At 44.1% G+C, this 7573-nt stretch overlaps 1 protein-coding gene across 1 annotated transcript in view; it reads right to left on the reverse strand.

Moving 5' to 3' along the window:
* The window catches only part of Cfap54 (cilia and flagella associated protein 54), a 284397-nt gene that overhangs the window by 101861 nt on the left and 174963 nt on the right, over positions 1 to 7573 (reverse strand). The gene's annotated exons all lie outside the window — the stretch shown is intronic.

A 7573-nucleotide genomic window follows, 5' to 3' on the forward strand; every position in this document is an offset into this window, starting at 1 on the left:
GCCATTGCTACCTCCGGGGTGGAGGACCAAGGTAGATTCCTAGCTCCTCTCCTACTCTTGTCCTCACTCACAATGGCTCCAGCAAACTCCTCAAGATGTCACTGGGGCGGCTTTTACCAGAGGCTTCCCTGGACTCTGGTCAGTACACTTCCTTCCTTGGGTTGGAGTTACCATGATTTCTGGTCTAGCTCGCAGCTGGCTTCATCCATGCTAGGGGATGCTCGTGTGAAAGCCAGCTTTTGTCCATGGGTTCTCTGAATGTGTGCTACACGGGCTCATTTTCCAGACTGCATTTTAAGAGCCCTTTTGGTGTTTGGCAAACATGTTGCTTTGTAGATGGGAGACGCTGTGTTAGCACTGACCGTGGAGCCAGAATGTTTCCCCTTCTTCCCATAATTTACATCTTGGGAAGCAGATGACTGGCGTCCACCACCTGTCAGATGCCATACTGTGTCATTCTTGTGAGTTAAGTCGCTTACTGCACCACACACATGTGCTGTGAGATCAACATGGGTGCTATTACTGACTCAATGTATGGAATAGGAAACGGACACCCAAATATTAAGTAAGTTTGCCAAAGTCTCTGTCTCTGTCTGTCTGTCTTTCTGTCTCTGTCTCCATCCATCCCCTCCCTCTCCCTTCCCCCTCCTCTTTTCTGTCTTCCCTTCCACTCCCTTTCCCCCTTCCCCTCCCTCTTTCCCTTTGTCTTTCCTTCCCTCCCCCTCTCCCTCCCCTTTCTCTCCCCCTCCCTTTTCCCATTTCTTTTTCCTTCCCTCCCTCTCTCCCCCTTCTCCTCCCACTCTCCATCCATCCTCCCTCCCTCTCCCTTCTTCTTTCCTTCCTTTCCCCTCTCCCTCCTGTTCTCCCTCCCCCTTTCCCTTTTCTTCCCTCTATCCTTCTGTCTTTCCTTCCCTCTCCCTTCTTCCCTCCATCTTCTCCCTTCTCCTCCCTCCTCCTTCCTCTCCCTCCCTCCCTCCCTCCCCACACCCCTTTCCCTTTCTCTTTCCTTCCCTCCCTCTCACCAGCTCCTCATTCTAACCAGTTTGGTAGCATTGGGTCCTGCTGTGGTATTAATGATCATTACTGTCAGTCTCACTACTGAGTGCACTGGCCATCAACATCAAAGGTCCTCTTGGTCCTGCCCAAGGTTCTTCTCTTGCATCCTACCTAGCATGTCTTCCCGTTCCCTTTGGTCATCTTATTTATAAAAATGGCAGGCCTCTTTTTGCTCTGTGGGTTATACTCTCGTCTTGTATTTGTTGCTTTGAATGACAAGACTTCAGTTCTCCAAAGAAAGCTATCAGACATTCCCACCCTCGTGGGACACTGTGTTCCTCCCCTGCTGCCTCCCTTCTCGGTCCTGTGTGAGGGCCTCCATGCTGGTCCATGGTCCTGGCTCATCACCTGGGTCCAGGCATGAGCACAGAATGAAGCAAAGCGAGTCAGACAAATATGCGCATGGACCTGGATTGGGCATTCCTGAGGTATCCACCCTGGTCTCACTGAGTCCCCCACCCAGCCTCTGCCTGTCCCTCCCTGCTCTGCTAAGTCAGTCAGAAAATTGCCTGTCCTGTTTAAGTTGCATCAGGTTAGGATACTGTTGCTTGAAAATAAGCAATGCTAAAAGATACACATCATCTCAGTGATTATACATTTGTGTCAGAATATATTCGATGATGATGACGATGATAATAATGGTGGTGGTGATCTATGGGGGGCACACATGTGCCATGGCATGCATGTGAGTTTAGAGGCGAGCTTTGGGGAGTCAGTTCCCTCCTTCTGCCTTTATTGGGTTCTGGGATTACACTTAAATTGCCAAGCCTGCACAGCAAGTATCTTTATTGGCTGGACCATCTCACCAACTGGATAATATGTTTCTTCTATAATTTTATACTGCTGACCCCTCTTTCCCTTTTATATTGTTTTGTGTCTCTGGTACAGTATAATTTTTTTTGATTCTCCATACTAATTTGAAAAATGTGTATTCTGGCTTAGATTTTAATAGCAGTGACTTTAAATGATTTCAAAACATCTTTATTAATCCATTTGTAAAAACATAACTTCTCTATTTGTCACAGGGGAACAACGAAGCAAGGTGTAGAAGGTGAAGGATTTTCTATTTTAATTGTGCCTTTTCTTCCATACCTGCTCAGTAGCTGAATCTTATGTAACGTCCCTAGCTCATTACTAACTGCTGCCTTTATGATCCTTCAGATATTCCAACACTTGCATTCAGTTATACCCAGTTTATTAGTAGTAATGAGTATAAACCCATGGCTAAGCCAACTACTAGCTATTTTAGCAGGATAACTCCCCCCACCCTACCCCCAGGTTTATAACTTTTCTCTCTCATCAGCTGCATATTCCTTCAGACACATCCTTGGCACACTCGGCCAGTAGTTTGGTCAATTCTTCTTCCTTTGCTGGTCCCTGTTGGGAGTTAGGGATGTATTCAGACCATCCATTTTCATCTACAGGTACCTTTTGAAATAAAGTTGCCTAAATCTAGTTATTATTAAGCTTAGTCTTTAGTGCTTTGCTAAGACTACTGTACTTTTCATGTCTTTACAAATCCTTTCTACAAGAAATCGAGCCTGTGGATAAGGAGGAGTACTTGCTGCTCTTGCAAAGGACCTGGTACCAGTACCCAGGACTCCAATGGCTAAATGCAGCTCCAGGGGTTCGGTGTCCCCTCTGGCCTCCATGGGTACTGCATGCACGTGTTGCTCAAAAATGCACACAGGCAAAACACACACACACACACACACACTCACACACAAGCAACACTCAGGAACTCTCTGATGGAATCATTTGGTGGACAGCTATACCAAAGCATTGTGCTTCACTTTTCCAAGGGGATGGGGATTTTGCCCGTGTTTGTGGACTGGTTACAGCTTCCAGTTTTTGAAAAAAAAAAAAAAAAATAGGTGTGTGGGATTGAGTTGCACCTTTTCATACCAGGAGCTTTCAAGCCATGTTTTCCAGTGACTGTAAGGAAACATGACATGACCTATTATATTTACAAGTACAGTTTGTGTCTGCAAGCTTTTTTGTTTCTGGTGCTTGGCGGTCACACCTAGCCCTTGCCCACTCCAGCCCAGTGCTCTTCCACTGAACACAGCTGCTTCCCCAGGACATTGCCCCCTCTAGGCCAATGCCCTTCAACTAAAGCAACAGCTACTTCCCCAGCTCTGGCTGCAAGCGTTTCTTACGCACACAAACATTAAAATATTTTACAGATTAAATCAGTTGACATTTTCCTTTGAACTCAATTCTAATTTGATAAGTTTTTGGAGCTTCAGCTATTTAATTATGTTTCCTTCTGCTGTTAATGAAAGCTTTTAAATTCATCTTGTATAGCCTAATTTTCAGGAATTTGTACACAGGGGGGAAAGAGTTCAAGGCCCACCTGTGTCATGCTTTAGCTGTGTGATCTTGGGGAAATGCAATTATCAATCTCTTTATAAAATGAGAATGATGATAACAGTTCCAACCACATCCAAATGAATGATTTTGATGATTAAATTAGGATTCATTCGTTAGGAAATACATGCTGGGTATCTGCTTTGAGCCAGGAAGAAATCTAGGAGCCATGGATACAGCAGTAAACAATACAAACCAAAACCCCCACCCAGCAGGGCTGACATTGGACTACAGTGGGATGTCCTTAGCAAACACAAACTAGATTATCAGCATCCTTGGGTTATTCTTTTGGCAAGAAAAGTAGTAGAAGCCAAATTGATTTTTTTTCTTTTTTTCATTTTTTACTAAACTGTTAAGCAGCTTTCCAATCTTTTAGCAATTATTGAATATTAAACTCCCAAGAGTCTGCTGGGCCATTAAAACATCCGCAACATTTGTTGACTACTTCCAAAGGTGTTGTCTGTGATTACTGTTACTGCTTTTTGTTTAAAATGAAGACGAGAGCAAGGAGCCTAACTGGGCCTCAGTTCATGGCCACTCACCCTACAGTCCCTTGATCAAGGCTACACACTTTGGGGTACCCTGTTGCTACTGGACAGCCCCACGGGTTGGTGCTGCACAACTAGACCACCCTGGAAGACGATAGTGATGCCCCCTCAACGGGTTCTTCCAATTCCAAGGCCTGTGTTCTGATATAAAGAGAAATGACATGAGTTTTGGCATAATGGTGACAAAGAAACCGTGTAAAACATGGGACATACCAATGTGTCCTAACCCACTTACAACTGTACAGTTGCTTAGGGTTTTTTTCCTGTTGCCATAACAACAAACCTGCTACTGAGAACAGAAGTGTACCTTAGCTCATTGTTCTAGAGCAGCAGTTCTCAACCTGTGGGTCAAACAACCCTTTTGCAGGGGTCACATATCAGATACCCTGCCTATCACATGCTTATATTACCATTTGTGGCAGTAGCAATATTACAGTTGGGAAATAGCAATGACATAACACAACATGAAGAATTTTACTAAAGGACCCCAGCATTATGAAGGGAGAGAGCCACTGGTCTAGAGGCTGACATCATCACCTGGTGAGGGCTTCCTGCTGCATTATAACATAGTCCAGTATAACACGGCAAGGCAGAGTAAACCTGTACCTACTTGACTCAGGCTTGTTTCTTACAAAGCCACCAACACCAGCGTTCGGACTCTACCTTGACACCATCTCTCAAAGGAGACTCTATTGGTGACTTTCATCTTGCTGTGATAAAACACCTTCACAGGGTTTATCTTGGCACAGGGATACATACACTCCATCTCAGAGGAGAAGGCGGGACAGCAGGTAGGACGAGCTCAGCGGCAGGAAGAGAGGCTGATCCATTTTCATCCGCATGTACAAAGCAAAGAGGTCAAACAGGAAGTGGGGCAAGGATATAAAAACATCAAAGCCCACCCCCAGCGACACACTTCCTCCAGTAAGGCTCTACCCACAAAAGGTTCCATAACCTCTACAAAGGGCACAACCAACTAGAGACCAAGTGTTCAAGCACAGGCGCCTGCAGGGACAGTCATCGCTCGGGCCACGACAGAGAGACATGGTTAGCCTATGCCTCTGAGAGTTACGTTACTAAGACGTGAACTCCAGGGACGGGCATTTAAGCAACAGCAACTGAACAATGGAACAACTTCAAGTTCCTGCACTTTGGTAGACAGAGAAGTGCAGAACTGTGACTCGTTCTAATGTCTTAAATCCCAAGAGGCATTATTTTTGTCGTAAAATCAAAAGGCTTGAATGTTTTCACTTTCAGACCGTGACTTAAGTACAAAGAAAAATGGGAACGACTATCTGCTTGAACAACATAAAAAAGAATGGAGCTCTGAAAGAAGAGTCCAGAAGGAGAATCACACTGTGGAAAGCTTTGATCCCATTTATTTCTTATTAACATTCATGACAAAAAAAATGGTCAGTTTATTCTCGTGAAATCCATGCGGCTCACTCTATCTGTCACCCCAGGGAAAGCGCCTTTCAATTTCCTTGACACATAATTTTATTAGGAGTATCAGGAAATGTCAGGCATCATTTGGAAGAGGGATTGTTCAACACTCTCAGCAGTGCCCCAACAGAAGCTCATGGGGCGGGGGTCAAGTTCACAGAAGAGAAACTCACTCATCTTGACAGTAACCTTTCTCAAAACGAAGACTCTGCTCCAAAGAGGCAACAGCACCAACATTTCTGCAGGGGCCACAGTCACGCGTTTGAGACAGGAGTGTTCTGATACACTGGCACAGAGTTGGCATATGTCTACTGCACATCTGCCGAGTCTTCAGGTTAAAGCTCTACTTATGACAGCTCCTTCCTGGACATCTTACAATTTTTCATTCTCATTACTTTCTCAATAAAAGGGAGAGTGGGGGCCACTCATCTCTCTCATCTGCTACACCAAAAGAATAAAGAATATATAAGGATAAATAAAGGAGGAAGGCAATGACCAAAAGTGTTTGTGTGTGTGTGTGTGTGTGTATGTGTGTGTGTGTGTGTGTTCTAGGGTTGCTGTTGCCCTCAGATACAGTTTGAGCAAAAGGGCACTATAGCAAATCATATATTAAAAGTTTCTTTGCCCTTCAAAGTTTGACAGGATGAATAAGTTATGATTAGGAGTAATGTCTGAGCATGAGCCTGTAATTAATAAATTTTCAATAACTCTCAATAAAGTACAGCCTAAAGGTGGCTATAAAAGTATTATCACTATAAACTACCATAGCTCAAGTTTGATCTCAGCACCACTGTTCACCCTACAAACTATTAATATCTATAAAATTATTGGGAACTCCAAAGAGTACCATCGACATCTAATGAAATTGAGTTATTGATTGTTGAATTTATTTTAAGATAAAAATATGTCATTACATATTAACAAAAATAGTACGTTTTGTACAAAAAATAAGTCTAAAATGTGAGTGCAGAGACTGCCATGGCTTCCTTTACTGTCTGTCTGTCCTAGTAAAGGAAAACCCACTTCCATTGCTGTTTGAACGTCACTTCGCTGTCCTGTTTTATTTAATTAAAGTAAAGGAGTATGTAGGCTTATAGGATTGTGGGTCCTGCATCTGCTCTGCCACAGGGCTCTGCTACTCCAGGCCAAAGGTCAATGTCCTGGGTCTTCCACTATTGCTTTTTTAACCTTAGTAAAACAAGTGCTCTCACTGAATGTGGGCCTCATTGATTGCCAAGGCTGGCTGAGCAGCAAGTCCTGCGGAATCCTCCTGGCTCTGCTCCCTCCCTCTCGTATCACAGGTGTTACAAGTACATCTCACAGGCTTTTCCACTTAGGTTCTGGAGACCTAGCTCAGGTCCTCATGCTGCTACATCAAGCACTGGACCAGCTGAGCCACTGCCCTGGGCCCCCAACTGGCCTCTTTACATAACTACAACCAGTTTTCTTTGATAGTTTCTCAAATGTTTGTAACATTATAGAACCTTGCACCACACGCTGGCAAAGGTTTTCTACGTTAAAACCTATCTGTCTGCTCTGTTTACAAAGATTTTGAAACACGTAGCACTTGCCATCTGAAAATGAGTTACACATAAGTACATAAATTATTGAAATACTTAATCATATAATTAAACAATATCTTGGTGAATATAATCACACATGTCACCAAAAGCTCAGGTTCATGTGGCCAATCCAGATTCCCTCAAATTCAGATGTTCCTTTGAAAGCTTGTGTTTTGTCACCGGCAGCAGATACCGACAGATCTGTCACAGGCAGCAGATCCTGACAGATCTGTTCCTGGAAGCAGCATGCTCGCTTTCCCGAGAAAATGTCTGCCACGTTTCCAAACTCGTACAGACAGTCTGTCAGTTGTTTCTCAAATAAAGATGGTCTTCTACAAAAAGAGCATCTTGTTCAACTCTCAGTTCCATCACCCATGTGTTCCTCCTCAAGACAGCCATCAGCACTAGGGCGCTACAGAAACGTCCAGACAAATGGTCCATTGAAGATCCCACCAGCTTGGGAAAGTCTACACTGGAGGGTAATGATTCCAAATGCCACACCTTCTGCTCCTTCATCAAGGGCTTTAGTAAGGGCAGCTGGCTTTAACTAATTTCTCTCTCTCTCTCTCTCTCTCTCTCTCTCTCTCTCTCTCT

This window comes from Mus caroli, chromosome 10, assembly GCF_900094665.2.
Source record: "Mus caroli chromosome 10, CAROLI_EIJ_v1.1, whole genome shotgun sequence".
Classification (NCBI taxonomy): Eukaryota; Metazoa; Chordata; class Mammalia; order Rodentia; family Muridae; genus Mus; species Mus caroli.